The 12,334-nt window shown below is 36.4% G+C and overlaps 1 protein-coding gene across 3 annotated transcripts in view; it reads left to right on the forward strand.

Annotated features, from left to right (window-relative positions):
- Positions 1-12,334, forward strand: part of UHRF2 (ubiquitin like with PHD and ring finger domains 2) — an 80,495-nt gene that overhangs the window by 18,474 nt on the left and 49,687 nt on the right. The window lies entirely within an intron of this gene.

Raw genomic sequence — 12,334 nt, forward strand, 5'->3', positions numbered from 1 at the left:
GATTTCCAAAATAAGTTTTTAGAGCAGCTATTCCAACTTCACCTATTTTAATATGTAACTCTGAGAGCGCTTTTTTTTCCTCTGACTAGTAATAGATACAACTTAATGCATTTTTTTTTGACTCTATACTGAGTTCAGGGTCCATATCTGTGACTGTATAGGCTCTCTACTTAAAATGTTAGAGAATTAAAAAGGTGGAAATAGAAATGCAAATATGTCATTGAATATTACAAGAAATACTTGAAAATAACTAGTCAACTATTATGATCGAAATGAAAATATTTTTTCTTGAAATTACATGTCTGTTGTGGTGTGATTTGAAAGACCTGGCTTTAAGATTACTCGATTTTACAGTACTGTGGATATATGTAAGTTAGCAGTGAGCAAACATTTCTGAGAAAGTGTTTTTAACTGTTGCAATGAAGTTATGTTTTTTTTTTGTAGATGCTAACTTTCATGAGTTAAAAGTACAGAAGTAGAAAAAGTTTCACATTTCTGATTTTTCTTTGGCCTAGTCTTACTAAAGAAAAAGAAGATCGACCTCTGTTTATGTGTATTTCAGGATCTAGCTACTCCCTTTCAGCAGGTGGAAACAAGTCTTTTTTTGATCTTACAATAAGGTTATGTGAATATATACTGTACATACTTAGACAACAGAATTAGATAAGGCACAAAAGCATAATGTGGCAAGATAGTCACAATTAAGCTGATCGGTCTAAGGTATTGGAACTCAGAGCTTTTGGAAAGAAAACCTATTGGAAAGTGAAACTTGTACATTTATCAGTGATTGGGCTTTTGATGGATGTTACTGATACAAATATTTCAGGGTCTCACTTTTTTTTCTTTCAGTGTCACCCAGCATGCACATTCTTATGGTGGTAACGACATACGTGCTCATGAGCTTTGTTTTCGTACATTAGTGTTTACCTCTTTGATGTCTGTAGACAACATGTGTATCCTGCCACCTTTATGCTTGATGTGGATAAATAGGGAGGTCATAGTGTGCTTTGCCACACAGTCTGTCATTTCCTGCTCCAGAAACTAATTAATTTGTCTCTTCACTCCTGTTCTTCTAGGTTTGTATTTTACTGTGAGTACTATCTTCTGCATAGTTACCTGTGCCTGGGTGTTTTGTTTTTCAGGTGTGGAATGTGCATTTTGCTGCCAGATGTACTTGGCATTCTCTGTCCTTTCTGTGTTGTTTTGGAGAAGCTCTTTTCCCTTTTATCTTTCAGGGGTGATGGTCTTCATGGGTAGCATAGTTTCAGCTCTGTTTTTCCTGCAACAGGTATATTCTTACATGACATCAAAGCACTATTATCTGAAACAGAATAAAAATTACTTACGAATGGAAGACCCAAGACTGGTTCCTGTAAAGCCATCAAAATTACTTTAATACATTGGAAGGACTATGTGTCAGAAGTGGACACAGGTACACAACATCTCAAATCATAGCTGGTACTCCTTTGTCTGTTACATCTTTCCGGTTTGGAAGGAAAAAAAACATGGAAAAGAAGGTTACAGTTGAGGGATAGGTCACCTGTAATGCATTGAATTTGTCTACTCCAGCCCCCCTATGCTACTACACTCCTATGTCACTGTGTTCTCCTAGAGCAGCTCTTCTTAAAAGGTGAAGCAGGACTTTCTTCTTAAGTGAGAAAGCTGGCTGCAGCAGTAGTGTTGCTAGATTTACATATCACAGGTCCTCTGCAAAACTTGAACATGTTGGTATGCAGTCTTAGATTTCATAGAAGTGTGCCTCCTCTGAGGGGCTGAGTTTTCATTTGTTCCTCTTTCCACTTCTTGTTTAAATTGTATAGTTACACCCCCCACCCCAGGCTGTGTGTCTAGTATTTAACTACATTGCTGCAGTAGTTGTAAGGCCCACATATTTCTGCAGAGGTTGTTCTTCTTAGAGAAACCCTAAGGCCATTGGGAGGAACAGAACTTCTCAGTTTTAAATTAGACTGGAGTCACAGTTCTTGATAAGCTCCAAGATTTAAAAGACTTGTGGTGCTTTTTAAGAGCCTTATTTATCTTCATCAGTGAGAAAGAGACCAAAGTATCAGTTTGATCAGTGCTGACCTTCAGGCAGTACCAAATTGCTTGGCATCCAGTTGTGGCTATGTAATTTCTGCCTGACAGAACATCTTTCAGTTTCTGAATGCAGCTTTTTCCCTGGAGGCAGCATTGTTTGCAAGTGTTTTTGAGTTTCTGTCAGTGTCATCTTCACCTTCTGACACTTTATTCACTGTATTTCCATTTCACCTTTGTGGTTTTGGATATCACAAAGAACCATTAAAAACTTTGAAGTTAAGAGTGTACTATGAAGTTTCATACAATGCTAAAATACATTACTTTCTTCTGCTCCCAACAACTGACTTTGAATACAGAAGAAGTGAACATACCTTAAAAAGAAGAAAGCCAAATCCTCGGACTTGTGAGGAATCCAGCACATGCTTAGATCTTAAAGTTGACTGAGATGACTGTAGATAGTCTCCACTACAGCTTGCTTAAGAATCACTTTCAAATCAGAAACTGGACATTTCGATAGTTCCATAAGCAAATGTCTACAGTGCTGTGTCATATGAAAGTTTGCCCTTTCCTCTTAACTTACTCCATTTCTGTTGCTGGTGTAGCACTGGTTGTAGTCCAGTTAGTTTCAGGGAGACAGTGCTCATTCAGGGAGACAGTTCTCATTCTGCAAGTGTTAGCTTCTTGAAATAGTCTTCCTTGAAACAGTGGGAAGACTTATGGATTTACAACAAATAATGTCTTTTCCTTTTCCTTTTAAAGTAATTAGTAGTAAAGGCTTTTCATTTAAGAAGGCTTTCATTGGTCGTGACAGGAAGGTTGGATGTTTCTACTGCATGAGAAATGTCAGTATACCTACCTATATGCAGGTATAGATTTAGTATAACTCAAGTGTAGGCAACTTTTTTCAGGACCATTGTGTTAGGCTGATGATATTCCCCTTCAGGTTTTATGACAGTAAACAGGGAAGTTTAATTTAAACCATGAGGTAGTTGATATGTCATAAGTACACTGTGATTATTTATTTTAGGGAACTAGGTACTTCTAATTACTTCATGCTTAATGTGAGCTGTGGAGTGATGCCCTTGGAACTCTTTCAGATCTGAAAGTAGTCTAAGGTCTCTTTGTTTCTCAGCCCAAGAGATTATGGTTCCAGTCTGTGTCAGTTCTGTGTAGGACGTGTGTCGGATGTTTTTATCATCTGTAGAATTTATGTGGATGTCTTTGATGATGTCTGAAAAGCAATGTGAGGTAGGATGCACTGTAACTGAATTACATGCCCAGCCTGATTCTGGCAATTTTGGTAGCCAGATGACCGTAACTGTTAGTGAGTATTTTGAAAAGCTTTATCAAGTTCCTAGATCTATACAGGTGGAAGTTAAGAGTATTTCTAATAGCAGATTTATTAAGAGTAGATTCCCCTCCCTCCCCCTTCTCCCCTAGTAGTTCTTAGTTTTTCATTTTACTAAAAATGACTGCCTTCTTGGCGAACAGGAAGACTTTAACCTGGTGGATTCAAGTTTCCAAGTGCCTTAGGGTTCTTGTTGTCCATTAATGTTGGTCTTCAAAGAGAAGCCTTGCTAACTTTCTGTTGTCTGATGGATCTTAAGGACTATTACATTAATCCTTGCTTCTGTATGAACCAACTTTTAGTTGGTTTTCCAGGCTTCTCTCCTTGCACTTTACTGAAGTTAATGTTTCTTTGGGGTTTGGTGAAAATCCTCTGGTATATGAGGGATACTCGTCATTAATGGTGTGGAAAATTGATAGTTCATGTTAATCTTCAGAGCCTGTGGCAACTAGCTTGCGACTTCAGTTGTTCAGCAAGGTGACTTCCATGATTTCCTTCTCTTCTATAAGGAGAATGACAGCCTGAATGTGGTTTTCAGGTGGGGGGGGGGGGGAGGGTTAATATTACAAGGTTTTTTTAGGATCTAGTTTAGGTTTTGTCTTAAAGTAAAATTCAGCCTTCTGATTTTGTTTAGGAAACTGTTTTTCCTACATGCTTTTTAAGTTGTGTAGGTTTTCCTAAGTTGGATAGAATAGGCATCATCCAACTTTGGACCTGTTACTTTGAGTGGTTCCTATATCATCTCTGCTGCTAGCTGGATGTTCAGAGGATACAGTGATCTTGGAGATGGTCTGAGTGGATGCTGGTAATTTGGAAATATGTGGCAAGACTCCTAAAATAGAGCTTAAGTTGTGATACACTTTTAATTCCTACATTGTTAAAGAATGCCAACATTCTGGATATCTGTAGAACGTTAGTTCTGCCTATTACATGTGTTTAGAAACTACGCTGTCCTTGGATGCAATTCTACAGAAATTACTGCATAACGAAGAAATCGAAAGCCCACTCTGTCCAAACTGTGTACAAGGGGAGCTACTGACTGTGCTTGTAGACTGATGTGTAGGTAGTTTTGAGAGCTACTTAAAAGCAACTGATTTCTCTGAGGTATCATATCCTTGTGCATGTGTGTGTTCATCATTTATCTGTCCTGGAACCTGTATGCTGTTGGGTTTTTGAAGCTGAGTAGAACCAACAGCTCTCTTGTGCAGACAAAACGGTCAGCTTTGAATGGGGTGAACTTCGTTGCACATAGCCTGGCAAAGCAGGCATGGTCAGGAATGTGGCTTTCCTAGAGTGACACTCTTGTTTGCACTCTGGGTGTGCTGACACTTGTTTCTTGTAGACAACTCTGTTAGGTAGTTGCTGCTAGTGGTGTATTCACACCTAATCCCTGTGCCAGAAATGTAGGACAGGAAGAACAGGAAGAGGAGAATGTGTGTAAATCTATGCCAGTTGCAGAGGCAATTTTGTTTTCATAATAAACCTGAGCAATGCATTCCTAAAGAATTAAATTACCAATGGGTAGTCCATTTCATTTTTCAGCATGAAGGATTAAGAACAGCATCAACTTTCTTTGGTATCTAGGAAGACTGATGCTTGTGTGTTCTGTCTTACGTTGCTGCTACTGTTGCATCTAAATAAAAAACTTGGTATGTTATGTATGCTTTTATCAGATATTATTGCTTATTAGGAGCTGTAGTTCTCAAAAATAAATTCACTTAGTGTGCTAAACTCCATGGACCATTTAACAAAAAGACGTTCCTTATGCCAAAGAGATTACAGCCTGCTTTGAAGGTAAAGGAATGTAAGAATATGCCATTACCATACCTGTAAGGCTCAATCAGTATGTCTCCCTCATTAGCCATTCAGTCTTCCATAAGCTGTGTAAAATGTCATAAAAATAAACATTATTGTGGAAAATGCTGCATTAATTATAGACACTCAAAACATAAATAGAGCCCAGGAAAATATCAGTGTATGTGGTAGCTTATAATAGAAGGAGACTGATCACAGTGACCCAGGACACCTGTTTGACTCTTGTATTCCTAAGTGTAAACTGAACTAATTCAGTTGTTATCAGTCTGTCAGTGGTAGCTTTCATTTTGAGATGGAAGGTTTAAGGCTGTTAAACACTATGAAAATTATTTGACCCGTCAGCTCAATATTCCTGCTTTCATTTTTATTTCTGCTTCTAACTGAGAAGCTCTTGTAAGATTGGCTGTCTTTTTTACCATTTTCGGCTTATTTGCTTCTGAAATGTATGAGTGATGTGAAGGGCACAGGTCCTTGTGTGAGCTGAAAATGGTACAAATATAGGAACTCTGGCAACAACTTTATTTGGACAGGTGGGAAACAATGCAAGACAAAAAAGTATTTAGGAGGAAAAATGTTTGGGAGGGAGGAGAACCACTTCCCAGTGAAGACTTAAGGTATGACTGATCATCAGTTTTATAAAGGGAGGAGACAAAATTAAAGAAAACTCTTCAGGGATTTTGTTTGAAAGACTGATAGCTTGGCACTCTTAAATGCTCTGTCCTGCTGTAGCCAGTAGCATTACCAAAAGTCTTGCCTATTTCGGTTGAGTTTCATTTGTCATTTGTAGTCCAGACTGTCATTAACCTTTGAAAAATAATGTATTTGTGTACAATTCCGCATTTTCATTTAAAGTGTACACACACACACACAGAAACATACACATGCTCACATGTTAAGAAAATTAGAATTTCACTGTGTTGCCACAGAGGTTAAAAATAGAGTCATCCTGTGTGGCTGTGTAAGTAACATGCAAGACGCAGTCTCATAATTGGACAGCACAATATTTTGAGACAATGAGAAGAAAAGTTCTAAGTACTACCTAAATAACTCTGAAAAATAATTGCTTTCCTCTTGAAAGTTACTCCCTAGCTGAAAGGATCATCAAGAGGATAATATTGTTAAACTTGTTATTACTTTCTCAAGGAATGGTTTGAATGTTAGACTTGCTTAACAGGTCCGTTTTTCTGGATGCTTTTAATGTGAAGTGTTTAGATAAAGTTAGTAGGCTGGGATTAAATAGAATGTATCTGACAAGTAGCACAGGTGAAAGTACTGATAAATTGATTTTTGGAGACCAAATGACATGGGCCATTCTCAGATGAGGTGGCCCCTGCTTCTTTCTCTTACTTTGCTTCCCAACTATGTACATCTGATAGTGAAGTTGCAATTAGTTTGGTGGTTGTGTGACTGTACAATAAAGTGCTCGTTTCCTAATATAAAAACTATAAAAAACTGTATCTAAAAACTAGTGTCCACTAAGTGAAAATTACTGGTTTTAAGTCACAGATCCAATCAAATAAATTTGCCCAGTGGGGCAGAACATGAGAAAGAATCACTGCTTCTTTGAGAGGTAACTGCTTTGTGCAGCATTAGTGACAGTCCATGATGTGAACAGTTCTGTTTTGTCTTCTGTGAAGAAATACCAAAATACATCCTTTGCATACTATGTGTTTCTCAAATAAACATGTTTACAAGGGTTAACTGAATTATTTGACTGTTTTCTTTATATACAGTAAGCACAGGAAATAGCACAAATTGGGAAGGTGTATGCTGTCAGATTCCTGGCAGTAGTCTCAGACATAGAAGTGAGTAGACTGGGGAGAGCTTCCTTCTGAAGGATATGAAGTTAATGGCTAGAAATGTGAAGAATTGATGGGAGCTATAGAGTACAGTTTCATTATGGCACCTGTTTCCTTTGGTTCATGTTGGACAGTTTAGAATTTCAGAAGAGGAAGAGGAATGAGAACTATACTGTCTGCCAAGTAGAATTTTCTTTTAAGACAGTGTCTTCCCAAGGGAAACACGTATTTTCTTTAACCTTATATTAGTAACAAACCTTTTTTATAATTAGTCTGAATCACTGCTTGGAGCGCCTTTCCTACCTATGTAATTTCGTTTTCTAGTTTCTAATATCAGTGATTAGTTTGTTTACTCATTCAAAACTTTTTCCTCATACAGATTATTAGGCAGTGCTAAAATAATAGAACACCTGCTCTGTCAGATGTAAGTCTTCATTCTTTACATCCTCATTAGAAAGAGTGCCAGTACAATGTGGCTGTATAGGCCTATTTGTTCGAACTTGAAAGTATTTAGAGGGAGTAGGCTGCTCACTACTTTTCATTTCAGGAAGTTGATTCCTTGTAAGGTTCTTTGTCCCATTTGCACTCCCATTATGCAGTTTCCTGACTGTATAATCTGTGTTTAAAAATGTTGAAGTGTTAGCATGTATTAGTAGTCAGGGTTTTGACAACAGGCATTAACTGTAAGACTTGGATTTGTAACGACGTAGACACTTTGCGCAAACTAGAAAGGAAACAGTTTGAGGAGAAAATCTGGGTGTTTCTTGTGTCTCTTTATAAAGGATTTGAGCTAAGGGGAGGGAAGCTTTGCTGTCCTTGTAGTTGTTTGAGAGAACAACTAAAATGTCAACAGTTAAACTTTTTTTTTCTTTTAAAACTGATACTCTCAAAAAATGGTTTGATCAGTGAGAATGAGATTGAATCTTACAGTTTATTTATTTGTCTTAAATTAGCTGTAATCCTTGCACCATCACAGGATTGCACCCCTGAGGAGAGGTTTTTCAAAAAAAAGTCTTTTGGTAATTGTGTGACTTCTCATCTTGTGTTATACCTAGTGAAGTAAACCTGTTTTTTATTACATTCACAGTAATTAAACTCATTATATCACAGTATTGTATTAAAAGTTGAACATTCTTTTTCCTTCTTACAGCTTCTGAACTTATGTTTTGCTACTCTTATTTCCAGGTTGTCTCCCTTCAGGGTATCCATATTGTCTACACAGCGCAGTCGTGTAAGACTAGAAGTTAATTTTTCTTAATACTCGGAACTAAAATCATTAGGAAAGTAAGATTTTTCTTTTCAGGCTATTAATATGGTTTCTCAGTGTTTATGCTGCTTAATTGTGTAATTATTAGTTATTAGGTAAGGTTTTCAAAATCTTGTTTATGTTTCATGTGACTGATTTTTATCTTTATTGATATTCATTATGCTCTCTAGTCTGTCTTTTGAAATGCATTACTTTTTTTTCTTGCAATAACAAATTGTCAGACCTGCTGGTCTTTTGGAAGTGCAAATACACAGCTTCATTCGTAGTTGTGGCTTACATACTCTTCCAGTGTAGTGCTTTCTGAAACACTATATTTGCTTTCTCAAACACTGCAGCAAAATTAGGCTCATTAGTTCCTCAGGTAGCAAATTATCAAGGAGTGGTGGTGGTGGTGCGAATATAGTTTTTATTCAGGTCTACCTTCTTAGTCAGATTTACCTGCTCTAGGACTTTGTTCCTTTTTCTTTCTTCTTTTGTTTTTGCCCTTCTATTCTTTCATTTCAGAGTGTGTATTGACTTTTCTGAATTTGTTGATTGGGAAGATAAATTATGCTTTAATTTTATTAATATTGGAAAAACAGCAGTTAAAGAAATTGTACTTCTACACTACCATTCCTTACCATACTTTTATGGACAAGGCTTGTCTTTTTTTTCTATAATTTTATCTTTCCAGTTCCATTTGTTCTGGTAACAGCTGCGAAAATTAAATGCTATGTTGCAAGTTCTCAGTGCATTGAGCAGATTTGTGTTTATTCTGACATGATACTAATGTGTCTCTTGGTATTCGAGTATTTTAGAGACCAAAGCCAACCATAGCCAAGAAACACTGGAATCTTTACTTCACGAATAATTCTTTGCTATGGAAGCTGTCTACACTGATAGGAAATCTCAAGAAATCCTAGATATGCTAGTGTTAGTAATTACAGTTAGACATATCAGAGGGAAAAATTACAGGTAAATAGACTTCTTTTTGGCAATATTCATTAAACTCTTACAGTTATTCTTGCTATTATCATGTCTCCTTTTTCTAATAATAGGTGCCAAGTATCATAAAAAAAACATGGAAAACCAAGAAACTGTCCATGGCTGTTTTAAATTTAAAGGTTTAATTGAGTCATATAGTCTTCATTTCAGCTGTACCAAATTTACAGTAGTCTAAGTAGAACCTTGCTGTGAAAATGTTTCTGTTTTGTCTTGAGGGCATCTTAGGATTTTAAAAGTAACTCAGTAAATAAGAAAACACTTTCAGTAAACATCCATGTTTGACAGTAGTCCTTTATTACAGTTTGCCAGAATTGGGTTTTCACCTAATTCTTGAGGTTAAAAGGTCATATTTATTCTCTCTATGTTTTGGGTTATCTACGCAAGCCCACATATTCTTATTTTGTGATTTTATGCTTAAATGTTATTCTTGTGTATTTCAGAGATTAGGTTTTAAGTTAATGTGTGATTTTTGCAAGTGACATGTTAATCTTCGGGAAAATGAATGTGAAAGTAGTAGCATTTTGTAATGTGTGTTTTCCCGTGTTAAGTAAATTGGGGCATTAGACACTTTTGATGGGACAAGTTTACTGTGGAAGTACTGTCTACATAGTATAATAAGGAGCAGTGGTACTGACCTTAGCATAAAGAGTTTAACTCTGCAATTTTGAGCCTAACTGAAAAGCTTGTGGCAATTCCTGTTTCTGCTGTTCTGCCCAAGGTGTCCGTTATGGACAAATGCGAACGGTTAAATATCTGCTAGCATTCACCAACAACCATAAAAGCATATTTCTGTGTGTGAAGGCACAGCAGTAAAAACCATTCAGTGTCTGGAACCCTTTGCAGAAGAAATGTGAAATCTGACAAATGAAATCTGTCTGACCAGCTGATTAGAGGAAGAATGCACTCAGTGAAGCCAGCCTTCCTTTTCTTTCTTTGGAAAGCAGTTAGTTTCTTTCTGTTTGTAAAAGGGGACTTCGGGGTTGTCTTCTGGTAAGTGACTTTGTTCTAGTCTTGCTGATAGACAATTTTCTTGCTTGGTTTTTTCATGTGCTGCATCTAAGAACAAAGGTGGAGTCATTGTTAACAATGGCAATATTTGAAGTTCCTCAGCAGTACAGTAGGAAAGATTCTGTTCTAAGTTTTATAGAGGTAGAGAGATAACACAGATCTGAATTTGGGAAAAAAATATTTGTCCAAAGGTCTCCCAGGAAAAACAGAGCCTGAAGGCATTTTAATTTTAGAAGAGAATAGATTTTTCAGATCAAAGTTAAGTTTATATGAATGTAAACTCTTGTAAGTCACATATTTTGATTTTGATATTTTTATAGTGACACTGAAACTCTTAAAATGTCTATTGGTTATTTTTACAATCCTGCTGATCCCATATGTACTTCTTACTTGATCATTTTGCTGTATGCATAAATGATGTATATTTTTGATCTATCTTCTCTAGTTGCTTGATGTTTAAGCCCTATTTTTGTTTCAGAGTTCAAGTAAACAGAGTCTTCATTTACTGTGTTCTACTTGCTGTATTCTCCAAACTTTAGGGAAGTTTTATTGTAAAACTATTGGAACTGATTAGTAGCTCAAACATAGCTGTCTTAAGATTTCAGTGTCCTGTTGTATAATAACATGATGTCATTATTCAGGCACTCAATAAAATAGACATGATCTTTGTAGTTGCTTTTTGCTCTGTCTTATTACCTGTAGGTGAATACAGCATATGTTTTTGTGGGTAATACAGTTACAGTATTCCCAATTATTATAGTAGAATTGTATTGTAATTCTCTTAAAGGAAAGCTGCATGACACAAAGGTAAAACCACAAATGTTTAACTTTTGTAAGTAGCTCAGGATATGTTTTATTACTTGGCTGTTGGTTTATCTGAAGGTACACCTGCTTTTAAACTGTTGTGGTTCATGTTTCTTTAAACAGAATAAAACAATCAGTAAATCTCCCCACTCCCTCCCCTTGTCCCTCATATCAGTAGTAGCAAACTGGCATGTTAGATTCCATAGAAGGCATAAACCAAAGCAAAATGAACTTGTTTAAAATGTCTCCAGTTTCATCAGTGGGCTTTCAATCAACTGTTTAGGAGTAGACATTCTGATTTCAGGCTATAGTCTATCAGTCTCAAGCTGTTAATGACAGTAGTTTTAGTATTTCTTTGTGTTGTAAATTACGTGTGATTTTCCCAAGATCTTGAAATTATGTTGTTCACTACAGGGAGGCATGCTGGAAAGTGGCAGAGCCATACTTTTATTAGTAAGAGTAGGATTTTTGCCATTACGATTTAACAATGCTGTTTGATAAAGGTATATTAACTAAAGCATGTGTGTTCTCGCTTAAGTGCCAGTAATTGCATGATGAAAATATAATTTGGGATGCATCATCCTCACGAGTGTTTGTTAAGAAGGAGAATGGTTAATTTTAATAGCACTTGTTTATTGGCAGTAGACTCGGTTTAATTTTCTGTTTCAATTTGTGCTGTGAACTCCTGGAATACTAGTTAAATGATGGATAATTTTTATCTGCTTACACACAGTATGAGAGAGACTTTTAGTCTGGCATCTTCCTTTTAACTTTTTGTAACAGGCCACCATTTTTTTTTTTTTGCGAGTAGTATTTTCATCGTGTCCATATTTGTGCTGTTTTTCCAGCACATGTGCAAACTATACCGATTCTACTATCATGGAATAGTTGCTTAATTCAGAGGATATGAGAAGGCTGTGGTGTTAAACTGAAAAGTTAAAATTTCAAATTTGAAAAGCTTTCTTCCCTGCATTGGGATTTTAGTTGTAGTACTGTCAAATGACACTATGTTAATTCTGCTAAATAAGTCTTTTTCATCTTGGAAAGGAATTGGAGCTTTTCAGAGATTATGCATTACTCTTTGATTTTTGTATGTATGCTGTGATGGCATACACCAATACAGTAGGAAGAAAGCATTTTCTTATGCTAGCAATTTTATTGCATTCCTTACTACATCTTGCTAAGAGAAGTGTGCTGTCAAGAGAGGAAATTATTCCCATGTTTGTCTTCCTAGATATTTTGGATTTGCAATTTGAGGGAGAAACACTTTAA

Source organism: Chiroxiphia lanceolata, chromosome Z, assembly GCF_009829145.1.
Source record: "Chiroxiphia lanceolata isolate bChiLan1 chromosome Z, bChiLan1.pri, whole genome shotgun sequence".
NCBI lineage: Eukaryota > Metazoa > Chordata > Aves > Passeriformes > Pipridae > Chiroxiphia > Chiroxiphia lanceolata.